Source organism: Triturus cristatus, chromosome 9, assembly GCF_964204655.1.
Source record: "Triturus cristatus chromosome 9, aTriCri1.1, whole genome shotgun sequence".
In the NCBI taxonomy this organism is placed as follows: domain Eukaryota; kingdom Metazoa; phylum Chordata; class Amphibia; order Caudata; family Salamandridae; genus Triturus; species Triturus cristatus.
The window spans coordinates 1,269,728,666-1,269,755,946 of NC_140592.1; positions in this window are offsets into that span (position 1 = coordinate 1,269,728,666).

Sequence of the window (27,281 nt, forward strand, 5' to 3'; positions counted from 1 at the left end):
ATGACACCTTACTCGACATGTATAGGTGATGCGATGCCAAAGTTAGCAAATAACCGCAAGGATTATAATGCCTTAAAAGTAGTTGGCCCCGCGTCACCATGGAACGGCTATTAGGGCTTGGTTCCGCAAGCCGTCGACGGGCTCAGCTCGCGCCAGAGCACCGTCCCACATGATTCCCTGCACTCTGCCTTCAGGATTGATAAGGCCTGCTATAGGAGTGACTGATAGGAATCCATGTGTCCATTTTAGGGTTTAGGTGTAGGAATACTACACCTACAGCAACGGGTGATTACACCACGTGGCCCCAGCTGTCGTGCAGCCAGTTGTGTCAGATTTGGGCGGCCATTCCAGGGGTGGCATAATACATGCTTCAGCCCCTGGTAGGCCCTGGGTACACCGATGCCCTGGATACCTGTGGTATGCTGAGACAGGGACTGACAAGGTGGCCCAGTTCCAATTAGTGGATGCACCTAACGTACATGTGTGTTAATTTCGAGAGAGAACAGCTAGGCTGTGGGTCTGATTGGCAGGCCCACAGCCGGAGAAAGTCGTAAACCAATGAAGCAAAAGCAAAAAATCTGGGTGATCATAGGATTGCAGACCCTACTCTCCTACACAGGGGACCAGGAGGACCAAACGGGGCCATAGGAATTAGGACGAGGAGCCGCAAAGGGCTGCTCCTCCTCAAAAATGGGACCACCAAATGGGTACATTACTAACAAAAAGTCCTTGGGGAATTAAAGCAGCTGTACAACCAGCCAGAGGGGAGTCTTCTCCCTGGGTCCGTCTGATCCTCACAGTCAGGCTCTTGTTGTTCCCACGGTGGAGCTGCACAACTTGAAACTCAAGAAAACAATCACGGCCCAGTTTCAAGGGAAAAGTTTCTTCTTTCAGGATAGGGCAATCAACTTCCGAGGCAAATGTCCTCAACGATCCTGTCCAGTGTCTCAGTCAGTGCACCAGTTTCCTTCACTTTAATCTAACAGGCACCAGAGACACAGCACCGGTACCCTGAACTCAAGTCCTTCCCTAACTCTTGTATTGCTCCTCTGGCACACTGCTCTTTCGTTGGAGCCACAGATTGTACCCAGTATGCCCAGGTATGTCTTGATCAACAAACAGAGGTGCAGACTTTCATTCACTTTGGGACCAGAACTCGGAGGCCTGAAGCAACCCTTGTTTCAAGGGGGTCACCTCAAGCAAAAGCCTCCTTGCCGTCCTTATCGGTCTGTGACTCTCTCAGCTGGGCATCAAAAACTGCATTCACAATTTTTCCATTCTGATTTGTGACCCTGTCTTTCGCCCCAGACAGTGGCAGGGGTACACACTTCACGTCCCAGTGGTTCCGGCCTTCTACCTTCACTGCGGTCCTAGTTGCCAGCAACGCCTGTGCTGGTTCCCTTCACCTTGGCTTCAAGCTGGACTGGTGCTGACTCCTCAGGCTGGATCTGATGTCCGCGCCCCTCTGGCATTGGCTGTAAGGCAGCAAATATCTATTGGTGGACAGAACAAAAGGTCTTTAGACAAGGCACAGAAATAATCTATCAACAGAGAGGATAGTCTCAGAATACTCGCTTGCGGCACCCCATACATTAGCAAGGCACCCAAGAACCACTTCATATATCTGAGAGTAAAAAAAGAAAAACACCCAGGACCTATTAGCGAGTATAAAAGGAACTTTTTGGTGAACTGACAATAGTAAAACGTTACACTTTTTGAAACAGCCAAGGAAGTCTATGTTTATCTACTAAATTCTGAGGAGAAAAAAGAAAAACAATACAGATATATTCTAAATCCTTACATTTGTGTATTCCTATATTATTCATCTGAAGAACCCCAAGAAAGGGAAGTTTTAGAAAAAGCATTCTTTTGTGCTTCTTGTCTTAACAAGCTTGTGTTTCATAAGTCATAACCTTTCACTACTTGTACAGGACTGCAGACACTTCTAAAATGATTTTTTTTTACATAAAAGCACCTACATTTTACACTTAGGACCATGCACTCATGTTATAGGCGCAGAGGGAAAATCTAAAACTGTTATTTTAACAGGGATTCTTATTACATACATAACTAAAAAAAAACTCAACATAGTGGGTACATAAATTTCTCCAGCAGAGCATGTTGTAACAAAATCCTATAAAAGAATATTTTCCTTCAAAAATGTTTGCTGAGGATCACATGGGCGTCTTTCCTGACATTATGAACCTCGTGCATTCTACTTTTCACGATCTGGACTATGCAACATAATTTTCAAAGAAACAAAACCCTATTCACCAGCTCTAATAAGGACTAACAGCTCAATTACACAGACTAACTAATAAAAGACTAGTGATGCCTTTGCAAAACTGTATATAGGATGAGAATAACATATAGTTCCCCTTAAAGGTCAAATAAGGGAACAGCAACCTAGTCTACTCATCCTTTCACAATTTCATCTGACAGGATGGGCAGTAACATGACGTATTTGTTTATTTATTTTATTAATGCTAACAATTTTTTCAAAACAGTATTACTGAATAGACAATGAAATGTCTTATGGCTGTTTCCTAGACAGCTTAGACAGGCTCAAAAGAGAGTGATAAAAAGAGAGAGAAAACATAAATTGCTTACCCTTTATTTGCCCCGGAGCTAACCTCCTTTCCCCCATTTCGACAGTAGGAAACCTATACAGGTGACCCTCTGTCGAAAGACTTTTAGGAAGTAAATAGCTAGGGGAATCCATATCAAGGAGGCCATATCCAAATTATTGAACTGTACCACTTTATAAATGTTGGTGTACATACTGTTGGAAATGACCCTTTTTTCAGTGTTATCCCCAAACTCTTTTGCATCTTCTACCCTTTATTTTAATTAATTATCTATGATTGACTTATTTGTCTTACCAGTATGTTCCTAGTAAAGTGCACTGAGTATATCAGGGCTGGTGTTTCAAATGCTACTAGTGGGCCTACAGCACTGATTGTGCCACCCACATGAGTAGTGCTAAAATGGTGTCTCAGGCCTGCCACCACAGTGCCCCAGCGCAGTCTGTGAACTGTCATGTTGTCCTGGCCAGTGTACACACGTGCCAGGCCTGACCCTTCCCTTTTCTCACACATTGGACACCCCTATGGTAGTCCCCAAGTACCCCCTTGGGCAGGGTGCAGTGTATGTAAAAGGTAGGACATGTACTAGTGTGGGTAACATGTCCTGATAGTGAAATACTGTCAATTTCGTTTTTCACTATTGAAAGGCTATCCTGGCCACAGAATAACATGGTAATGCTGTGTAACATGTTTACCTGCATATCTCCCCATAACGGCAAGATGGACATATAGAGTCTGGTATCCCTGAACTCAAAATGTAATAACTCATCTGTCAGGAAGGATTGTTCCTAAATTCTGTGTTTGAAAATAGCACTTTAGAAAGTGGTTATTTTCTTGTTCAGCCTAACACAAGCACATTGAGTTAACTTAGAAAGCATTAATAACCAATTACCAATTCCCTTAGCAATTGTACTATTTTAACATGAGGGCGCATGAATGCAAACTAAATCCTATTGCCTCCTTATCTCAGCCCTTGCACAGTAATCTTTAAGCTAAAACCATTATTTTTATATACATGGCAGAGCTATGCTCTACACAGGGCCCACATACGTTACTGCCTTTCCTTCTCTTCCTATGACTGCGCAAAACTTGCTTGGTCTTATGTCAAAAATAATAAGCAAAGCTTCTCTTTCTCTCTCTGCGCTGTCATCTCTTCTTTCAGAATCTTTTCAGAGGTCGAAGTGCCAAAGCAAACCTTGCCCTTCGTCCTGCTAGGCTGCTAAATGCAGAACTCGACCCCTTGACCCTTAAACCAGCTGTCCCATCTCTGTGCAAGGGCTATTCCCACGTGGCTATCACAACTCAAAGTAACGCTCGCTCGAGAAGCATGGCTGAAAAACATTCCTGCTCTGTGCCTGTGTGCTGACATTTTTAGAAGGTAGGATATAACTTATATTCCATATTATTATTTATTTCTTGTGCACTGTGCGTTCTAGCACCTAAAGAACTAAAGTTTTCATAATGCCATAATGTGCCCAGAATTCTTGTACAAGAAAGATTGCATAAAGGCTTGTAATGTAATTCACATGTCTGTGTGCTCTTTGCATAACTTTGTAAATGTATTTGAGACTGCAGCCAGCAGGCCATACTAGGAATCATATATTTTAAGTTTGTCCCTAAAATGTCAGTAATGCCATTGTTAGAAAAACTAATAGCCACCGTTTAAATTCTGATGCACAGTATTTAACCATCTAAACATTGAAATGTAAACGCACAACGTGCACAGAGTAATTTTCTGCAGTTCTAAATATTATTGAATTTTCACAATAGTGGTATTAGACATTATAACAATTCTGTTAGTGTAAAAATAATTTTAATGCAATGGCTTTTAACAATTTTTTTCATTTAGTCATCTTTCCTGAATAATGATCACTAACCCCTTTTGATCGTTCCACATATGAAAAGCAAGCCTGATTCCTTTCCTTTCGCCTTTAAATGCATTTATTTATAATACTAAGCACAGAAGCTTTACTGAAACATGAAATAGCCCGCGCCACTTTTTAAAGGGCAGTAATTATTTTACCATCAGATCCACAGATGTACTTATGTAAAAAGCAACAAGAAAGAAAGTCTTACACTTTTTTTTTTTTTTTTTTTTTTTGGAAATTTTTTTATTAAAACAATAAAGCAGTTACAAGCATGGGCCTACAACCACCAGGGCCGGCCGCTAGACTCAGAAAGGATCGTACATTAGTTAAAGCAGTAGGCGACACCTGGGGCCCAGCCCCGAAATGGCTCAGGATAGCTCGAGAGAAGCAGGAGACATACATTTAACATAAATAACAACAAAAAACAAAAGGCGAGGCATACGGGCAAAAAGCGTGTGTCAGGCTACATCCGGGGGACCTTTACTCCAAACCTTCAATTAGCTATCAACAGGAGGGAGTACTGAAAGATCGGGGGGGGGTAACGGGAAAGGAACATCTATATTCGATTATTACAATCAGTCGCAAGGAACCATCAAGGGTCAGGGGGACAAGGCAATATCGGTGTCCACTAGGGGGGGCGTACAGATACCCCCACGATACACGTTCCATTGCCCCCAAATTCTACCCCATGCCCCGGGTTTACCGCGGGCCACATATACCGTCTTCTCCCTGAACATACACCAGTCCATGTTTTCCTTCCATACTGACACGGTGGGTGGCCGCTGGGAGCCCCAAAGCTGCGCTATATCCCTCTTAGCAATCATGTAGCCCAGGGCCGCCCACCGAGTCTGCGCCGCATTATAATCATTGGGCTCCCACACATTCAAGACACAGCGACGCACCTCCGGCAGCAGCGCCACCCCGGTGACTTGTCCCATGACCCCATGAACCCGACGCCAGTATTCCGCCACCTCCCGGCACTCCCAAAGGATATGGAGAAAGGTGGCACTGAGCCCACACCCCCGCTTGCAGAGCCCATCTTCCGAGAATCCCATCGAGACCAGACGGGGGCCCGTCACATACACCCGGTGGAGAATCTTTAACTGGACCAGGCGGAGACGGGCTGGAATGGCGACTTCCTTGGGGGACGATAGTGCGGACTGCCAGTCCTCGTCGTCTAATTCCACCCCGTCCCCCGTCCACGTCTCCCGAAGGCGCACCAATAGGTCAGCCCGATTATTAATGAGTTTTTTATAGATTAAGGAGATAGTACTGTCGGGAACATGACCATCAAGTATGCGGTCCTCGAGGGGCGAAGAGGCCGGGATCTTGGTCCCCTCCCCAAAGACAGAGAGCAGGGCATGCCGAACCTGGGCGTATCGGAAGAACTCCTTTTCCGTGAGTTCGTATTCGCTCTGGAGCGCCGCGAAGGTCTTAACCGCGCCCTTCATCCATAAGTCTCCCACTCTACTGATGCCAATCGTGTCCCAACGGTCAAACCCCTTCGTTGTCCAGAGGCTTCCCAGTCGGTCGGAGGCAAATAAAGGAGTAGCGCATGTCAGTCGCTCACTCCAGCCCATGGCAACATTGGCCGCCTTCCAAATCCGTACCGCGATCTTAGTGGGGCCCGTCAGGGTCCGTCCAGCCGAGCGGGAGTAAAGCGCCCTGTTATAGTTACCGCCGGGAAGCAGGAATTTATCCATCTCATACGCCGGGTTCAAGCCAGGCGCATACGTGGCATGGTTAATGGCTGATAGCTGTGAGGCCCAATAATACCTGCGAATGTCGGGAAGCGCGATGCCCCCGTCGTACCAGGGGAGAGTGAGTTTGGCCAGGGCGATACGCGCCCGTCCGTCCCACACCAGTCTCCTCTGCAGGCTCTCTACTTCCCGAAAGTAGGCCACTGGAATGATGTCGAAGGAGTTCTGAAGTGCATAGAGGAACCTGGGAAGGGACATCATTTTAAACAATGCGGCCCGACCCAGTGGGGACAGGGGCAGCCTACACCACCGAGCCGTGTCTTCCCTCAAACGCCGAAGTGGAAGCAGGAGATTGTGCTCATAGCGAGCTACCGGGTCCAGCGAGATGTGTATCCCCAGGTATGTAAAGCCGGACAGAGATATTTGGATCGGAAGCCGAGGCGGCAGGAGAGGGGGGCCACCGGAGATAGGATAGACACAGGATTTAGACCAGTTAATCGTGAGACCCGAATTTCTCCCGTAGGAAGTCAGAACATCGAAGAGAACGTTAAGCGACTGCCGCGGCGAGGTAAGATACAGGAGGATATCGTCAGCATATAACGAGACCCGATCCTCAAAGCCCGGGGCCCACCGGAACCCCCTGATCGAGGGCTCCCAGCGGAGCCAAGCGGCGAGTGGCTCCAGGGCGAGAGCAAAGAGCAGAGGGGACAACGGGCACCCCTGCCTCGTACCCCTACCGAGAGCGAAGGGCCGAGAGACCCGCCCATTAACCACCACCTGAGCCATGGGTCCCGTGTAGAGAAGTTTCACCCAGCCAAGAAATCCCTCCCCAAAGCCGAATTTGGTCAAGACAGCCCAGAGGAATGGCCACTCGATGGTGTCAAAGGCCATCGTGGCATCTAAAGAAACCAGCACGGCCGGTTCGGAGAGGTACTCTGCCCTGGCGAGGGCGCCATGAAGTCGCCGCAAGTTGAGGGCGGTGTTGCGATGTGGGATGAAGCCGCATTGATCAGGATGAATCAGATCGCAGATAACGCTCAACAAACGAGTGGCAAGGACTTTAGCCAGGATTTTAGGTTCTGCATTTAGCAGTGAGATAGGCCTGTAAGAGGCACAGCGGTCCCGTGGCTTACCCTCCTTGGGGATAACGACTATCGTGGCCAGTCGCTGGTCGACCGGAAGGGAACCGGCCTCAAGGGACTCCTGAAACATACGACTGAGGAAGGGAGCTAGTTTATCCGGGCGCAACTTATATAATTCGATAGGTAGACCGTTGGGACCCATGGCCTTGCCCGAGCGAAGGGACCGAATCGCAGTCGCGATTTCATCCACCGACAAGGGAGCGTCCAGCTGCTCACGGTCCTCGGCAGAAAGGCCAGGCAAAGCAATGTCCCTCAGGAGAAGGCGAGAATCTTCCTCATCCCTATCAGTCACCGGGGAGTACACAGTCCGGAGGTGGTCGGCAAAACATTCCACAATCTCACCAGGCTCAGTCACACACACTCCATCCGAGACACGCAACTCCGGGACCACACGATTCACTCTCTCCTTCTTGTCCAGCCACGCAATCAGCTTTCCCGCCTTGTCCCCGGCATCATACAACCGACCCTGCTGCTCCCTATACATAGTCTTGGCAGCGTCGGTGACAAGAGATCTGTATTCAAACTGTTTCAGGCTGAGGGCATGGAGCCCGTCCGGAGCGACACCCGCCTCCAAGGCCGACTCCAGCCCCGAGATGTCAGTCTCCAGCTTCACCACCGCCTCACTCCTGAGCTTCTTGGCCACTACTATCTGGGAGAGGGCGTGTCCGCGGATTACGGTTTTAAAGGCTTCCCACAGGGACATTGCAGACAACACAGACCCCTCGTTTTCAAGAAAGTATTGGTCCATAGCCTTAACCAGACTCTCGCGGGTCGTGGGGTCTCGCAGGTACCACGGGTTAATGGGAGCGATCCGCCCTGCAGACCGCGACTCGGTGTCAAAGAGAAGCCACAGCGGGGAATGATCGGAGATACCCCTCGCCAGGTGCCTGACCTCTCGAATTCGACCCGTCTGCGCCGCGGGCATAAGGAAATAGTCTAACCTAGAAAGACTCCCATGTGCCTCAGAGTGAAAGGTGTATTGACATTGGGTCGGATGCATTAATCGCCAACTATCCACCAGGCCGAAGGTCTCCAACAGACCGCCTAGCCAAGCCTGGGCAGCGGGGAGGGCCCTGGGTGGGTGACGATCCAGGTCCCCCGAAACCACCGAGTTAAAATCCCCGCCCATAAGCAAAAGGCCATCCGGAAGTTCAAGCAGCATTCGACCCAAGTCGGCGAAGGTGGAGTTCTGGAGGCCCGGTGGGACATAAATTGAGACCAGGGCAAGGGGATGCCCCTCCCACCTCCCAGTCAGACAAACATAACGCCCTCTGTCATCTGAGACCACCCTCGTGATCTCCAACGGAAGTGAGGATCGCAGGAGAATGCCCACCCCCCTGGAGCCAGTTGTGAAACCAGAGTGCGCCACGAGGCGGTATCCCCCCCTGTTCATTGCATGGCAGACATTGCCAACCAAATGCGTCTCCTGGATAAACACCACATCAGGAGTCAGACGACGCAAATACTGCAGAACTACACCCCGTTTGATACGGTCCCCCAACCCATTGACGTTCCATGACATCAGCTTCAACCCGTCCCCCCCCATCCCCTCCAATAGAACAGAGGTCCCCCTGCAAGCAGCACAAGTCCCAAAGGTGGCAGAAAATCAATACCTCGCCCTGCAAACAAAAACCACACTACAAAACAACCCCTCCTTCCCCCCCACCCCCCCCAACACCCAACTCCCCCCACCCTGCACCCCTGCGGGCCAAAAAACCCCCCCAAATTGCAGTGTGCCTGTCACCCAACTAACCCCAGTCTACAAAAAGACCCCGGAGGAGGAGAGGGACCCGTCCCCGCCCGCCCCCCATACAGGTACTAGCAAAACACACTGAAACAAAGAAGTACAACCCAGCTGAGCAGTGCAAATTGGCAAAATCAAGGACCAAGAGTCACTCCAAAGGGGACCCGTCACCGTTGGCACCCGCAGAGGGCCCGGGACGGCCACCTCTGTCCGGCAGCGAGTCCAACCAGTCACTCACGGCCACAGGAGAGTCAAAGAAGGCAGTCCGATCCTCATGTTCCACTCGGAGTTTGGCAGGGTAGAGCATAGAGTACTTTAGGCCCAGCTCACGAAGACGACGTTTCACCCCCTGGAATCCCATCCGCTGTTTCTGGACAAGTTGAGTAAAGTCCGGATAAAAGTTAATGGATGAGTTCTCATATCGAACCGGGCCATGGACTCGCGAGGCCTGCAGAATCGCATCCCGGTCTCTGTAGTAAAACAGTTTGGCCACGATAGGCCTCGGGGGGGCCCCCGGCCGTGGCCGCCCGCCCGGAACTCGATGAGCCCGTTCAACGGCAAAAAATTTACTCAAGCCCGCAGGGGTCAGCTGTTGGAGGATGAGTTCCTCGACCAGGAGGTCAACCGGGCGGTCGTCGGAGGACTCCGGTACGCCGATGACACGGATGTTGTTGCGTCGGGCCCGTCCCTCGAAGTCCTCCAGCCGCCGGGCCATCTGCTCATTGACCACCTTGATGTCGCCGAGCGCGGCCTGCAGGTCCGCCACATCCGCACCCAGGGTGGAGGTCCGCGCATCGAGAGTTTGAACCCTCTCGTTTGTTTTGGAGAGGTCCGCCCGTATTAAGGTGACATCAATCGCCACCGTATCGATCTTGCGGGCCAGGGCCTCGTATTGCGTGGCGATGGTCTCCCTGATGCCATCAATGGCGCCCATGATGTCCTGTAGGGAAAGTTCCGAAGAGACGGATGTGCCACCACCGGCGACGTCTGAGGGGGGACCGGCCGTTCCAGGAGAGCCTCTGCCCTGAGTATAGCGGTCCATGTTGTTGGTCTGGACCGATCCTCCACGGAGGGAGGATTTAGTCTTGCGCCCCTCGGGGCCCCCCTTGCCCCCCATGAGGCCACGGACTCCGAGGGGGACCGCCGGACAAAAGTAGTTGGGATACCGGCCCTGGAGACCAGCGCCTCACCCGATGCCACAGTATGACGGTGCGGGGGGACCCAAGGCGATAGGCACTCTAGTGGCAGGTGGTGACAAAGCTTTGTGCAGAGGTCAGGGAAACACCCCGCCACCTCAATCGCTCCACCGGCCAGCCCTCTGAGGTCTGAAAGTGAAACCGAAAGTGGCCGAGCGGCCCCTGGCACCGCGCCGCAGCCGTTGTTGTTCAACCGCGACACGGCCCCACGGCCCACCTTCGCCCCGGGCACCTCCGTCGGGTGGGTCCCAAAAGTTCAAACAACGATAACTCAGGATTCCCGGGTCCGAGTAAAGTTCTGAAAGGAGATACGTGCTCAGCCGGTCGTCATCTCCCAGATTCCATAAACCAAATCAGGATATTGTCAGGATAAATTCCGAGGAGCAGCGAGGGTCCGGGGAGCCCTGTGCTCACGCGACCATCTTGGATGCGCGCTAGGCTCCTCCCCCCAAGTCTTACACTTTTAATCCTTTTTATTTTATCAAAAATAATAAAACTGTCATTCTAACTTTTCAAAATCAGCAGTCTTTAATGCACGCCTTTATACCATGTTTGCACTAACTTAAGATCTAGTTTACCCACCATTTTCCTCTGTGGCTTGTGGCCAGGAATAGCCATGTGTTATTTACTCAGCTGTGCTGTTTACAACCAGGAGGCGTCAACTTCTTAAGCTTTTTCAGGAGAAAAACCCTTTTTGCTGTATTGTAATGTCCTGAAAAAGTTTGCAAACCATTTCTAACCTCTGCTGTTCAGACAGCTTCCTTCGGTACAGACAGCTTTGAACAGTTGCAAAAAGAAAGGCTCTCTTTCTGGTGCTGAAATGTGAGCACAGTTCAGTCTATTTAAAACTCAGGCTCCTGCTTGCGGTCCTTGTGGTTGCGTTTTGTCTTTCTGGGCACCCACTCACCTCCGTACCTGCATTTTTCCTGTCCCGCTGTCCTGCTGCTCTCCGTCCCCCGCTGCCGCCATTACCAGCTGCGGCCGCTGTGCGGGGACGGACTTCACTTCCCAGCATTCCATGCGCCAGGGGAACAGCTGACGCCGCTTACGCGCCAGGAGGCGCTCATAAGGAACGGTGCTTCCTCCGCGTCGCGGGACGCGCGCGGGTGTCGCCGGGCTGAGCCCGGGCAGAGGGCGGGCCGTCTGTGGCCGTCAGGGGCCAAAGGAGGCCAGGCTGGGCCACCCCCCTAACTCTGGGTCTGAAATTACCACCGAACGGATCTCTCGTGGAGATTGCTATCAACTGTGTTTGCTACTCTGAAGGTAAATGGAAGCACTGCCACGTTCGTTCTGCTTCTAAGGATTGTGACGATATTTTTGGCAGTATTTGTGTGCACACTGCCTAAACTGGTTGTCTTTGTTCCTTGGCCCGGCTAGCTTGCATCTATGGCTAAAAATAATTTTAAAGTCATGGCCAAGGGGGGCGTGGGGACCCTGGATGCCTTTCTGAAGAAAGCTGAAACTGTTGTTGCCAGAGAAATTGCAAGTGTTGAGAGGAGGCTTTCTCTGGAACCAGTACTATCGTCTAATCATGGATCGCAATCGAATACCCTTATTGATGACATTGATGTGAGCTTGCCTAGTTGTCCATCTGCTGTAGAGCCTGTACTAGAAGTGAGAGATATTGTTGTGCCTTTTGTAGTAGATTGTACTGATGGTCCTCCTCTCTCACCCCGAACCACTCGCTCTGGACAATCTCGAGTATCAATGTCTGCTACTACTAATTTAAAAAAGGGTAAAAGAAAAGCGAGCAAGGGTCCAAATGGAACGCGTCAAAAAGTAAAACAATCTAGGACTGTAAAGTCTGCTATTGAGTTAGTTCCACAGGATTCTACATTGGCCCCTTTGACTCAGGGGAATAAGACGCTTGGAGCAGGTGCCAACGTTGCTCAGGTTTCTGTTGTCTCTGATGGTTTTAACTTGATTGAAATTTTAAAACTTATGGATGAGCAATTGAAGGTTTCTCTGTCCCCGGTTTTGAATAGACTTGATAAAATTGAGAACAGACTTACTTCGATTGAGCGCCATATAGCTGGTCAGGAAACAATTTTAGCTAATCGTAATCGTAATTTACTGGAGAGACCCACCTTAGCAGGAGCTATTTCCAGAGTATCCGACCTAGCTGATTCCATGATACTTTCCACTGTAGGTGTTACTAACCAATCTGCAGTGCCTGCTGACCCACCTGGGGGTGTTAACTTGAGTTCTCGGGATGCCCCAAGGAGAGTAAGCTTGCCCCCCACACAGGTAATCAAACAATATCCTTTGCATTTGCCACCGGAGGCTTGTCCGTATACTGTCATTCTGGCAAACGTCCCTCCACCTACTGATGGAAAGGAAGAAAATTGGTCCTCTTTGAGGAACAAAGCCCTACATTTTTTAGCTGAAAAGACAGTTTTGGGGAGCCACCTTTTTGAGTGTTTTAAAATGGTAAGAAGGGTTCCCTGGGTGGGGAAGTTAAATAAGACACTTAAGGGCGACTGTGTAGTTGTGAGTTTTAGCTCCCCGGATTTGGTGGCTAACATTTTTAGGCAGGCAGGAACGTCCAGATTACATGATGAATATGTGAACATTCTCCCATTGGGGTTCTTCTATCCACCTCACTTACAGAGACGGGGCGGGATTAGTGGTTACAACGCCCAACCTGTTCCTGCGATCAGAACACTGGCCTTGAGTAACAGATATGAGGTCCTTAGTTCTCTGGACACAAATGACTGACTCCATGTAGCGCACAGCCAGTCTTTGGACATTGAAGCCAGTGGGGTGTGTATGGAAGATGAGGGAAGTGCGATGCCTGTCAATGATAATACCGTTTCTTATGGTCCGGGTGCTAGTCCCGTTACCCAAATGAATTATCGGGCTAATGGTATCAATCGCCCAAAAATTACGTTCACTCAAGATGAACAGGTTAATGCTCCCGTTGGCACAATTAATTATGTGCCTGAAAGGGCTTTTGCTAGGGAGGAGGTAGCGGACTCCTCCTCCCAACCTCCGGTTATGGGTAATAGTGTGGCTAATGTATTAGCTAATAGGGTTACTGCCTTGTCATGGAATATAGCAGGATTGAGAGCAAAAAGAGAGGATACATGTTGGAAGTCATTTCTCTCTTCCTTCCATATAATTGCGTTACAAGAGACGTGGGAGGCCAGAGATTCCTTTTACTTGGATGGGTTCCAGTCTTTTATTAAATATGCTGTGCCTTCTTCCTCGGGGAGACCCAGTGGTGGTCTTTTGTTATTATTTAGTCTTAAGCTATTGTATAGCACAGAACTTGTTAAGACTAGTTCACCGAATATATTGGCGGTTAAAGTTGTAGGTGTCAACCTTCCATCAATGTTAGTTGTGAACTTTTATAATTCATTTACGAGGATGGACGAATTGGAGCACTTAAAGGTCTTATTCACCTTTTTAGAGGATTTCGATGCAAATAATGTTACTCCTTATTATTTGTTATTGTTTGGCGATTTTAATATTCGTTTAAGACAATCCAATTGTTTTGGAAATTTTAAGCAGGCTTATTGCCCGCAGGAGGAAGCCCACTTTGATCTTTCAAAAGGTGGGATGTTTCTAGACAGCATTGTATCTGCTTTTAATTTATTTGTGCCAATGCAGAACTTAGTATCTCCTGTGCCTACATTCACTGGTCAGGGTCACAACAGCATTATTGATCATATACTAATTTCCTGTACTATGAAGGGACTGGTAGGACCATTTTGTGTCACTGCAAACGTCCTTAGTGACCACAATCCATTATCTTTGGAATTAAATATTAATGAGGTCTTTAGGCCTAATCATATGTCTACAATCTCTAATTCAAACATAGTCCCTATTAAACAGGGAACTCGTTTGAGATGGGAGGTTATTACTCCTAGTGATTTTCTCGAGAAACTGTATCACAGTAATTTGGAGGATTTTAATATTTGCCTGGCGACAGAATCTAAACCAGGGGATATTCTTGGTGCTTTTGAGCGAATAACCAACCAGATTATGGATAATTTAACTCTTGTTGGGAAACCAAGACCTAAGAAGCATAAAATCTGGTTTGATCAGGCATGTAGTAGCGCGCACTCTATTCTCTTACTGGCCTTAAAAGATGGCGCTAAAGATTTCAGCAGGATTGTGGAGGCAAGAAGATCCTTCAAGAAAACACTAAAGGCAAGGAAAACGTGTCTGAAAAATTTGGCGTGGGAAGAACTGTCAGACGCTAGTGTCTTAAAAAGTAGTTCCCAATTTTGGAAAGTAATTAACAGCCCACTTTTTAATGAAAAGGAAAATATTATTAATGATTGTCTTATTGCCCCAGATAAATGGGTGTCTCATTTTAGTGGGCTCTATTCTGAGATTCCTGACCAGAATCCTGTAAATTTTGGGGATACTAATCTGTCATCGAAAATTAATTTTACAGAAGATGAAGTTCAGGACGCCATTGAATCAATGGCAAAGGGCAAAGCACCCGGCCCCGATGGTGTCCCTGCAGATTTGTACAAGGCAGATTCAAATTACTGGGCGAAACTTCTAACCTTAGTTTTTAACGCAGTAGCAAAGGAGGGTGTCCCCCGTTCTTGGGGTAAGGCCGTGATAGTACCAATATTTAAAAAAGGTGATAGAGAGGATCCGGCATGTTATCGGCCTATTTCTCTTCTCGATTCTGCGATGAAAATAATGGGTAAAGTTGTCCTAGCACGGTTAACATCATGGCTGGAGGACAACTCCATTATTTCGGATCTTCAGTATGGTTTCAGAAAGGGAAGGAGCACGGTAGGTCAATGCCTTAATTTGCATCTTATCATCGGGAAGTATACGATTGCGAAGCAGGGGGTCTTACACTTAGCATTCATGGACCTATCTACTGCTTTTGATTTGGTTAATCGTCAAAAACTATGGGCATCCCTGGCAACTATGGGTCTTGACCCTGTGCTGATTTCCTTTTTGGCACTTATGCATGAAGACACTACTGCGGCGGTCCGTTATAACAAGGACGGGAATCTAACTGATGCCTGGCAGGTGAAGCGTGGGGTAAGACAGGGGTGCATTCTTGCCCCCCTGCTTTTCTCACTTTATATTAATAACCTGGGGGAAGTTTTGTCCTCATCTTGTAAAGACATCCCAAGAGCAGGTACTAAGTTGATTCCCGCTTTGTTGTATGCGGATGACACGGTCTTATTGGCTAGAACTGCAAGAGGCCTTCAAGCCCTTTTAAATGGTTTTAACGATTTTATGGTCTCTTTGGACTTAGTAATTAATTTTAAAAAATCCCACTCAATGACAATAGGAGATGGAGCTGCTAAAAAGGTTAAATTCTTCTGCAATCAACAGGAGCTAACAAAAGTCCAGACCTTTCCATACTTGGGGGTCACTTTTGATGACCGAGGATCATGGGTCGCGCAACGCGCACAGAAACAGAATATTCTCGCTAGGGCAACAGGAGCATTGTTGGGTTTTGCAAAACGGCTGGGATGCAAGCCCTTGCCCGCGATTTTGAAGATATATAACGCTAAGTGCGTGCCTATGGCCCTGTATGGTAGTGAGGTCTGGGGCTATGCGTCGGCAGTGGAGATTCAATTAATTGAGAATGCCTTTTTTCGGAAACTTTTGTCATTGCCTGTTTCTACTTCAATCTTTAATATCCATGAAGATTTGGGGGCTGAGTACCTAGTGGATCAGATTTCCGTTGCCCCATTAATGGGTTGGTTAAGGGTTTGGGCGCAGCATCCACCAACCCTTAACCAGCTCATCATACAAGATTGTCTGGTCCTTGACAAAGCCATGTGCATTCCTTGGCTAAGATATATTAAATCTAAGATGGAGACTCTTGGCTATTTAGAATTATTTGAGAGACCATGTGAGCTGTCTAAATTGGAAATAAAAGACTTAAAGTCGCAGTTCATGTGCAGGGCAAAGTTGCAGAGAGAAGGCGAGGAAGTGTGTAAACCGTCCGTTAGGAGATTTGTCATGTTAAGTATGGGCAATGAGATTCAGCCATACTTGACTTATATAAATAACCCTTTTCATTTATTTTTATTGATCAGGTTTAAACATGACATGTTACCTTGGCTCCTAGCGCACCCGAAGGGCTTTTTTAAAGAGGGCACTTTGGGCCCCTGTCCCTGTGATAACGCCTCCGAACAAAATACGCTGCATATGATTTTTTACTGTAAATTTTACACTCTGTTACGTAGGAAATTTATTTGCCCCATTTTTAAGAACTATCACTTTGACCAAGTAAGGCCCGCATTGGTATTTCTGCAAATGCTGGGCTCTCCTCTTGTCTGTTTTGGAGTTGCCAGCTATCTTTCAGGAGCAATTAGAAGTAGAAATCGAATGTAGTTTAATATATTTTAGCTCTATTTTTTAGCATGTTTGACAGTCCGAGACCGGGCCTTTTTATTCCTTTTTTTGAAATCATGAAATAGTTTTATAAATTTTGGCCTGCCTTACTTTTTAATGTTCACATTCGCCAATTATTTGTTTAAATTTATTTTTATGTATATTTGTGTATTGTGTACTGTTTGAAATTCCTTTGTTAATTATTTTTACATGTAACTATTTGCAAATGAAATTTTGTGTATGCTTTGATGGTTTTAATTATTAACCGAATAAAGCTATTGTTGACTGACTGACTGAAAACTCAGGCATTGCAAGCCAGTCAAAATCTATTGTTTTGTAATGTTACACAAAAGAGGCGCTTTTATTTAACCAGCAACTAATTACTCAGATAATGTGAATTCCTTTTAATATCTAATACAATGTATCTAAGGAGAATGCTGTAGCATTTTATATTTTAGTCCTAGTTATTGCAAAGCACACAATTTCGTTTTTTCTTCTTTTCTATGAGGCCTATTTTATTCATATTCATTGTGAATTCTAATTTATCTTTAGCATTGTGGCAATTGTCACATCTATAGTTTCTTACTTTTTCACTTTAATGATAGTGTGCAGCTATTTAGCATATGTCACATAATTAATTTCTTGAATTTTAAAATGTAATTCTTTCAATGACATTTGCATAACAGAATGACAACAACAAACCAAATTGAGTTCCTTCCAAACATTTTCAACAAGGGGGGCATACACTCAGAACACACAACACAGCTTGTTACAGCAAGCCATTCTCACACAAAAAACATAGTTTACTTACTGAAACGAGTACTTCACAATTATTGCAGTCCACAACCACATATAACAAAAAAAAACAATTAACCCACAAATCAACACTTAAAACAAAGCAAGAGACAGCCAACAGACTGTACTCAAACCAACCATTTGTAAATACCAATGTAAATTATATTTACAAACAAAAGGACTCTAAAAGAAAAGGTACAGAGATTACACCAAGACAAATAGACAGCCAAAACACTGCCATGTTCAAAAAGACAGGCTCGCGCCTCAGACCTTTTCCAATAATACACCAAATTACCAGTTGGGCTGACACAACACTCAAAAGATCTCCATGTCACCACTTATGATTTTTACTAAGTGCGCAGATCCGGATCCGTTTTATATCTATATATTTTGTTCCATGTTGTACTAGTCAGCATGGAAGAAATACAATCTTTTTAATAAACATATACCTCTTTAGGTATCCCCTCTAGGGGAATCAGATGAGTACTTCCTAAATTCATATTGGTACCTCCAAGACAGCAACACTTTCTATGAAGTGTGCTAAAAACAGGCATGCCAAGAATATTGTAATCAAATAACACTTAACACAATTTGTGCCGTTCAAGACTTCAAAATTAGAGAAACATCTCCTCATTACCTGCCTTCATTTGCCGCAGCAAACAAACAAACAAACCAAAAGCTTGGCCAAGTCATTCCAAAAAGTGTTGCTACAGCAACCTTACCAAACCAAAGTCTCCAGCTTCCGCTGCCAAGTACTGAGTGACCTAATGGTCGTTTTAAAATACTCACGTCAAAGAAGTTCTCAGTCGGGAGCAGCAAACACTTGGATGGTCAGATCAAGAAAAACAGAAACACATTGGGCTGCAAAGACAAAGAATCTCCGTGCGCAGGGTACCTCCTCAGTAGAATCCTGTCCTGTCCTCCTCAGTAGATTACTGTCTTCCGCCAAGACCACTCCCTTGAATAGCCGCTTTTCCGATGAGGTCCACATCGGGCGCCAATTTGTTGAAATATAAACCCTTATAGGGGTTCACTGATGCACCTGGTCCTTAAACCAACAAAGAAGAGATTGGCACGGAAGCTGTAATATCAAAATAACAAGTTTATTAACCTCACATGAGGGAGACTGCGTCATACAGTACCCTCAGGCCACTGTAGGAGACAGTCTAAGGAGTACAGAGAACAGGGACCTTTTATGGCCAGTTTATTGCTGAGTTAGCATGGAGACTCAAAAAGAGGCAGTACAAGTGTGCACACAAATACATATAAGGATACATAAGAATCGTTTAGTCAACAGAGTGGGAGGAGAGACTAAACTGCTTACATCAGTAAGAATAGCCTGACAGTTACATAGTAGGACAGGGGTATTGGCAGCTACAGGTCTTTCGTAGCATGTGCAATGCTCTGGCTTAGTGCTGAAGGAATTAACTATATCACATGACACGAGCAGAATACAAGGGCAGTCAACAGTGAAGAGGGAGAAAGCACATGGCGAGCACGTGTCTAACTAAAATGGCTGCCACAAAACAAAATGGCTTCAGCTGATGCTAACAGCCATGGCAGCTAGTTTTCCACAGGGGTAAGAGCACAGGAATACAGATCAGGCTCTGGAAGGAGCTCTAGAGGTAGGGGTAAGAGTACAGGAATAGAGCCCATGCACCAGTAGAAGCTCCAGAGTTAGGGGTAAGAGAAGTAGAATAGAGGACAAGCTCCGGTAGGAGCTCTAGAGGCATGGGTAAGAGCACAGGAATAGAGCCCAGGCTCCTGTAGGAGCTCTAGAGGTAGGGATAAGAGCACAGGAATAGAGCTCAGGCTCTGGAAGGAGCTCTAGAGGAAGGGATAAGAGCACAGGAATAGAGCTCAGGCTCTGGAAGGAGCTCTAGAGGTAGGGGAAGAGTACAGGAATAGAGCCCAGGCTCCGGTAGGAGCTCTAGCGGTAGGGGTAGGAGCACAGGAAAAGAGCACAAGCTCTGAGCTCCAGAGGTGGAGGTACGAGTACAAGAATAGAGCCCAGGCTCTGGTATGAGCTCTAGAGGTGGGGTAAGAGCACAGGAATAGAGCCAAGGCTCTGAATAGAGCTTTAAAGGTATGAGTAGGAGTACAGGAATAGAGCCCAGGCTCCGGTAGGAGCTCCAGAGGTAGGGGTAAGAGCACAGGAGTAGAGCTCAAGCTATGGTAGGAGCTCTAGCGGTAGGGGTAAGAGTGAAGAAATAGAGCCCATGCTCCAGTAGGAGCACCAGAGGTAGGAGTAAGAGTACAGGAATAGGGCTTAGGCGCTGGCATGACCTATAGAGGTAGGGGTAAGAGTACAGGAATAGAGCTCAGGCTCCAATAGCAGCTCAAGAGTTAGAGGTAACAGTACAGGAATATAGCCCAGGCTATGGTATGAGCTCTAGAGGTAGTGGTACGAGTACAGGAATATAGTCCAGGAGCAGGTAGGAGCACTAGAGGTAGGGGTAAGAGCACAGGAATAGAGCCCAGGCTCCGTTAGGAGTTCTGCTTGTAGGGGTAAGAGTAGAGGAATAGAGCCTGGGCTCTGGAAGGAGTGCCAAAGGAAGGAGTAAGAGTACTGGAATACAGCCCAACCTGCAGTAGGAGCTCCAGAAGTAGGTTTAAGAGTACAGGAATAGAACCCAGGCTCCAGTAGGAGTTCTAGAGGTAGGGGTAAGAGTACAAGAATAGAGCTCAGGCTCCCGTAGGAGTTCTACTTGTAGTGGTAAGAGTAGAGGAATAGAGCCTGGGCTCTGGAAGCAGCTCCAAAGGTAGGAGTAAGAGTACAGAAATAGAGTCCAGGATCCAGTAGTAGCTCCAGAGGTAGGGGTAAGAGTATAGGAATATAGCCCAGGCTGTGGTATGAGCTCTAGAGGCAGTGGTAAGTGTAGGAGAGTAGGATCTGCTTCTTATGGTTACCCCCACTTTTTGCTGCTGTACCACTGTCTTTCAACTAGTCTGGCTGGGGCCCTTCTAATCAGGACCCCAGCCTATCTGCTTCCTCTCTAAATTGATTCCTACTACCTTAGGTTCACCACAGATTGGATTCTGGGGTGCCCTTATAAGTCCCTAGTATATGGTATACTATGTACCCAGGGCATAGGTACCCCAGAGGCCTACCAGGGGCTGAAGCATGTGTTATGCCACCCCTGGGAATCCCTCCAAAATGACACCACAGGTCTGCTACTGCAGCCTGGGTAAGGTGGTGCATGCACCCCTTACTGAGATATAGGTTCACTATATCTCACCTATCACTGCACATAGAAACCTATAAGCCACCCCTATGGCAGGCATTATCAATCTTGAAGGCAGGGTGCTTGGTTTTGTGTGAGAGGGTGCCCATGCATGAGCAGAGCCCCTTTGCAGCCTTCGGAATCTCTTCTCAGGGGGTGTCCGTGATGCAGCCTGACCATATACTCTTAAGTGCATTATAACCCAACAGTAACTGCTAACTTTGGACTGGCTGCACAGAAACATGTCGTGTTTGGTGTCAAACACCTTGGAATCATACCCCCATACCAGTAACTGGTGTGGGAGTGTGATCCCACCCTTCTACAGGGAGAGACATGACAGCACCGGTATACCCGGTACCAACTTAAAAGAGCCCTGGCATCACAAAATGGATGCTGCAGCCACAGACATGAGTCATGCCTCATGCTGCTGACCGAAACTCTGGCAGGGGAGGCCTGGACAATAGGTTTCCTGTCACAGGGAGGTGTCACCACCTCCCAGACAGGCTTTAGTGTGTTGGGGCTGGGTGGGTGCAATCCAAGAGTGCTTTGAAGTCCTGCACTGGGGGCACATTTGGTGTCCATGTGCATAGTCCAGCTCAAACCGGTTCAGGGGCTACCAGCCCCTGCTCTGGCACGAAACTGGACAAAGGAAATGAGTGTAGCCACCCCTCTTTCCAAACCCTCCCATAGGTGAGTTCCCTGAGTTAGTCCAACCCCTTCCTTGGGTATAAAGAAGGAACCTCTGTAACCAGGACTTTAGATATCCCTGGATGAAACTCTGAAACTGAATCCTGGAACTTCAATGATCTGTTCAATGCATGATGACTGAAGAATCTCCCTTGGAGTAAAGGAGTTACTCCCCTGCTTGGCAGGCACCAAAGACACATCTGTCCAGTCTGCATCTCCGAAGCCCCCGCCGGACTCCGAAGACTTTGCAACACTAGAGGTGGATTTCCAGACTTCCCAGAGGCCGAACTGAGTCCCCAGCAAAGCTGAAACCCGTAGCCCTCGTGGGTCCCTTGGAACCGGAACCCCTGGACACCGTGCACATTTGCAAGTGCATCAGCTTCTCTCCTGAGGCTGTGCATTGGGTTACTTGGACCCCAGTCCCCGAGCAGAGAATCCACTGAACATTGTCGGCCTAGTCACTTTGAGTGACCCGTGGGCTGCCATTTTGTGATTCCTCTTGAGGTCCCTTCGCGATCCCTGGTCCGTCGACTGGTGGGTTCCTGTGAAGGTAACTCTGACTTTCTTTGGGCTTCCCTGGTTCCTCCAGATGTGCCCTCACTCCTCCTCACTGGGGGAGTCCCTCGGACCTTGCTGGTCCGCACCAAAGCATCTTTCTCCTTTCTGCATGGGTTGCTGTTGCCATGGCTTGTTGTGTCCAAACTGGGCACCGATGATGCAGCACTCGACATCTTTTATGGGACAGCTCGAATCCAGCTCCTGGTTATCCTCGACACCTCCTGGTCCTCGTGGCTGAAGAGTCAAGCTTCACCTTTTTCACCTGAAACACCCGACATCGGTGGGCATACGTCTATCGTGTCCCTGGTCACTAGCAAGTGACCCAGACTCTGTCCCCTCTGCTTTCAGGTTCTTCACATCTTCGATCCAGGCTTGGATCTCTTCGGACACTTTGCATTTTCCCGGCAGCAGCACTTCTTCGCCAGCTTCCATTGAAAACGACGACGCGACCCGACACCATTTGACACCTATGCACCTGGCTTCCCTGGGTGAGGTAACTCGAGTACTCCAGTGCTCCCGTGGATGTTGACCCTAGAACTGTCTAAGTCATAGAGGGTTTGGTCCTAGTCCCTCTCTAAGTGTCCTTTATCTTTAAAAATCTCACCGCGACTTTCCCCATAGAAGCTAACGGGAGCTCACGGCTGTGTTCTCCCACTGCACACGGCCCCCGTGGGTCCTCTGTGTCACTACCTTGGGTGGTTCCTTGGGGTCCCAGTGATTCTACAGGCTCTAGGCCTTGTGTCTACTTAAGTCGTAGTTCTTAAACCACTATTTTAGTATATGGTTTGGCTCGCCCCTAGGGCCTAACGTGTATTTTGTGCTACTTTACTGTCTATTTGAAGTGTAACTTATGTGCTTTTGCCTCTAGCCTAATAAAGAGACTAGAGGGGTGTTTTTAGTAATAAAAACATATATGTTATATATATACCTGGGGTGGTCTCCTTTCATTTAGCCACTCAAGAGATTATAGACTGGTAAAACAAGCTGCTTTACATTCCTTCAAGACTTAGCCTGAAGGCTGCTCTCCATAGCTACCACTAGGATAGCTTTCAATAAAGGTTGTCTTTAAACTTTCATCAATAAGGGGTTGTTTGGACTGGTGCAAAGTGCCCACTGGAACTAGTGGACAGCATATACCAGGCCAACTTCTCACAGTAAGAGCACAGGAATAAAGCCCATACTCCGGTAGGAGCTCCAGATTTAGGGTTAAGAGTACAGAAATAGAGTCAAGGATCCGGTAAAAGCTCTAGAGGTAGGGGTAAGAGCACAGGAATAGAGCCTGGGCTCCGGTAGGAGTTCTAGAGGTAGGGGTAACAGTACAGGAATAGAGCCCAGGCTCCGGTAGGAGTTATACTTGTAGTGGTAAGAGTAGAGGAATAGAGCCTGGGCTCTGGAAGGAGCTCCAGAGGTAGGTTTAAGAGTACAGGAATAGAGCTCATGCTCCGGTAGTGTAGAAGAGGACCTTAGCAAGGTGTTCCTCCTTTCTTTTGATGTGCATCCCACACACCCAACAGTTGGTAGGATTTGTGGCATTATGAGTATGATGCAACATCTGGATAAAGGTATTATTTAAATAAGATTGTCGATGCTTCTGCTCATGATAGGGAAGCGTAAAGTAGTGGTGTTCAACTGATACTGGAGTAGTGGCGATCAAAAGCTCTCGAGCAGGAGCCATTTTCTCAATGAACCAGGTTATTACTGCTACAGCCACCATAGCAACAACAAACCCTGTAGCACAAATGATCTTTCTCTTAGCAACAGTTGATCTCATTGTGGACATGATCAGCTTGTCGTTGGAAACAATCGTTGGCGCTCTTATCCCTGGGCAGCCATTGGTTTCTTCACCGAGGGTCAAGACGGGTGTCGCTACACTATACAGGACTGATCCCCCCCCCTTGCCACATCGGCATTCCGTTTCACTAACCCAGGGCGGTTGCTCAACCAGTCTATTTCGACGATGCAGGCTCTTTACGTTGTCTCAGTTGGTATCGGGATACTCCAGGAATCGTGTGGTCCGGGAAGACTTCCTCAGGTTCGTATCCAGGATGTCCCGATGGTCGATCAAGGCAGAAGGATCCACCAAGGTAGACAGCACTTTCTTGCAGTGGGTGGAGTGCACCCAGTTCCTCCTGTTCGTCACTCGGACCGCAGTTCTTGTTGAAAGGAGCACCTGCTCCGGGCCGCACCACCTCAGCTCCAAGCTGCTCGACCTCTGGAAAGATCGGATCATCACCTGGTCTCCAGGTCGAAGTACATGGCCTTCACCTGCAGACCTATCAGGAAGAGCTTCTCGAACCTGTTGATGAATAGAAATCAAACTGTCAGTCTGTGGAAATATGGATTTTTCTGATCAGTTATGTCCCCTATCTTGGACCCCAACGGTTTCATGTATGAATCACAAGTACATGTATGTTCCCTCCAGTTCCAGTTATGAAGACGCAAACTAATGTGCGTCCACCGTCAACATGTCCTCTTTCAGATCCGCCATGAATAGGCTGGATATTCCATTCCTAAGTATGAAAGGCCACCGGCTTTATATGGTTCATTTATGCCATTTTACAGTCCAGGCAAGTAGGCCCTGATTCTGTCATCAAGCTTTTCTTGCTTTCTGTTTCTGAAGCTCCAGTCTGAGCCTGCATCTGTGACCATGAACTTTGTCTCATTCCCTGCGCGGCTCACGATGCCTGACATCAGCCTGTTGCCTGCCAAGAAACTGTATTTCACCTTCGAAATTATCTGCTCCGCTCCCTGCCCAATGCATTCCTGTCTAGTAGTTTAAGTAAACATTCTTCCAACTATCGAGCAAAGGCCCGGTTTCTCTGTCTTTATGCAAGTAATTCATAGCCTTATTATTATGGAAGACTTCTGCCCTCGCATCTAGTGTAGACACTTAGACGCTTGTACACGCACTAACAGTCAGTATAGTCAGTATAGAATAAGATTCTACTCTAAAAGACCTCTCTTTTGGATAACATAGTTCTTTAAACATAGGATGTTAGATATGATTTGGGATTAGGTTGACTTGACCCTCCAGACTTCTGTCGCCACATGTAGAGCTAAATGTCAAGTCCCCTTCACCCCCCAGTTGCACGTCAATCACACGTCATACTGCTGCGCGCACATTTCTGCCAAGTATTTCTGCTGACATTGCGAAATTCTTTCATGGAACCACCCTATTATGACATCACACTTAATGACGTTCTTTAGTTACACCCAGTTACGCCTACTTTTGCTACGTATGTATGTTTTATCTACACTATCAATTGTTACGCCTCTTGCATTTGCTTCACTGTAATGCCTATTGTATAAAAGTGATTAATTATCAATAATGTATGTACTTCACTTCCTGAACCTCCGTGGTGATGGAACTTGGAGCAACCGATTCGAATCGTCCATTGGAATAAAGCCCATTCCGAACCTCTAATACCACGGATTCTGCCTCTTATTTATTGAGCTATTTTTATTATGTTTCTGTATCAAATTAAGTCCCGGTAATTAAATTATTTACCACATGAATGGCGCCCGAACAGGGACACTTTCTCATCTCACGCGCCGGCGGTGCGTTGCAGGCCCGGTCTCCTGCCACAGCTGGACGGACAACAACGCGTACCAGCAGGATTTCCTGTATCTCCCTCCGGTCAAGCGGGGGCGACTGAGGCTGCGATCAACACCCAGACGAGGCGGTGAGAAGTGCGAAGTATCCCGACCAGAGCCTAGCTGAGAGAGCAAGATCCGAGGTATACAGAGGCCCACCAAGTTCCGATGTCCCGAAGTGTCCGAAGTTTTCGAGTCGAGTCCAGTCCGGTCCAGTTCAGTTCAGTTCCGTTCCGAGGCCTTCCGTTCCGAGCTACCCGGTGAGTACCATTACTGGGGAGGCGTTCTGACGTGCACATAGGTTGTGCCGGTCAAGACGGGTTTGGGTACACAAATCCGGTCTGCACTGTTTTAGCAGTGTATCTGTACTGTTTAGCAGTATATCTAGTATATCAAGTATATAAATTCAGAATAATTCAGTAAATGCCGAGTATTATGTTCAGTGATTAAGTTTCCTTAGAATCGTCATCATCATTGTTGCTCATTTAAATGTTAAATGTTAAATGTGTTAATACGTCCTGCATATTGTGGTATGAATGACTGTTCATTATTGTGTTTATTGTATTAAGTTTGTTCAAGATCAAGTATCAGACCAGTTCTCAATATGCCGCTCTTTTCGAAATTAAGACAGTTCACAACTAGAAAAGGGGTACTCGAAGAAGCTGTTCCTATTCCTCCTAGGGACACTCCAGGGTACTTCATGTATCATAAGCACGGCTTAGACGCTATACTATTTCTTGATTTGTGGGTAGACTACACCAAGGAATTACCAGAAAGTCAGAGGTGGCCCGCAGCTGGGACCTGGGATGCAGAGTGCATCATGAAAGTAGAGGAAGAGTTATGGAAAAAGAAAGCCAGACAGTCACAGAAAGACGCCGTTGAGTTATGGCGCAAAGAATCTCATAGACGTACAGAAAAAGCACTCCGACAGGAAGAGAAAAATAAAGAGAATTCAAATAAAGGCCGAGAAAATCTATTAATTGAAGAAGGTACACGAGTGAAATCAGAACAAGTAGACAGACAAAGAAATGCCCTTATGAAGGGTATGTATCCCCTTCTGGCCGAGGGATTACCTAAGGCTACTCCGGGGATACCAAAAGACTTGCCACCCCCATTATTTCCAATAAAAGTACATCCTAAGGGGCATCCTAGAACCGCAGAAGATGTTTTTCTTTCCTCATATTTAGATGACGCAGCTCCCGAGTATGCTAACCCCGCCCCACATAGACCGTCGGCCGGGGAGGTTCAACGCCAAGATCCTGTATCTGTATCTCTACAACAACAAATCCTGACACAAGTTCCGGCAAGCACATCTGTTTCCACATCTGTTCCTACAGCTACTTCTATAGCTGTGTCCACACCTATAGTTGCTGTATCGCGTTCTACGAATCCTTTCACGCCCGATACCCCAGACGGGGCTACCGGAGGTGCTACCAACATTTTTTCTACGCCACCCAGAATAAATAAACTTACTTTTCAAGAGTCAGCACATCCACGTACCCCCAAACTCATAAATTCCCGCACGCTTAAGGAACTTCTTATAGATTGTAGATATGACCCTGTGCCCGGCAAAGAGGACGAAATGATCATGGCATCATTACGTATCAGACGAGCCGCGGTGTATTTAGGGAAGTTACCAGGAATGACTATGCATCTAGATAATATATACCATTTTGTCCAAACAGGGCGAGATTCTGAATGTATTAACAGAGCTATGGAATACCAGAAAGTGGAAATACAGGGGGAACTGTTACGTTTCCTCATAAATTGTGTGATCAGAAATCAAGACCGACCGGGGGTAGACCCGGAAACAATGGAAACTCTTACCAGATGGAGCCAGAATATATCAGAAGGGAGACAT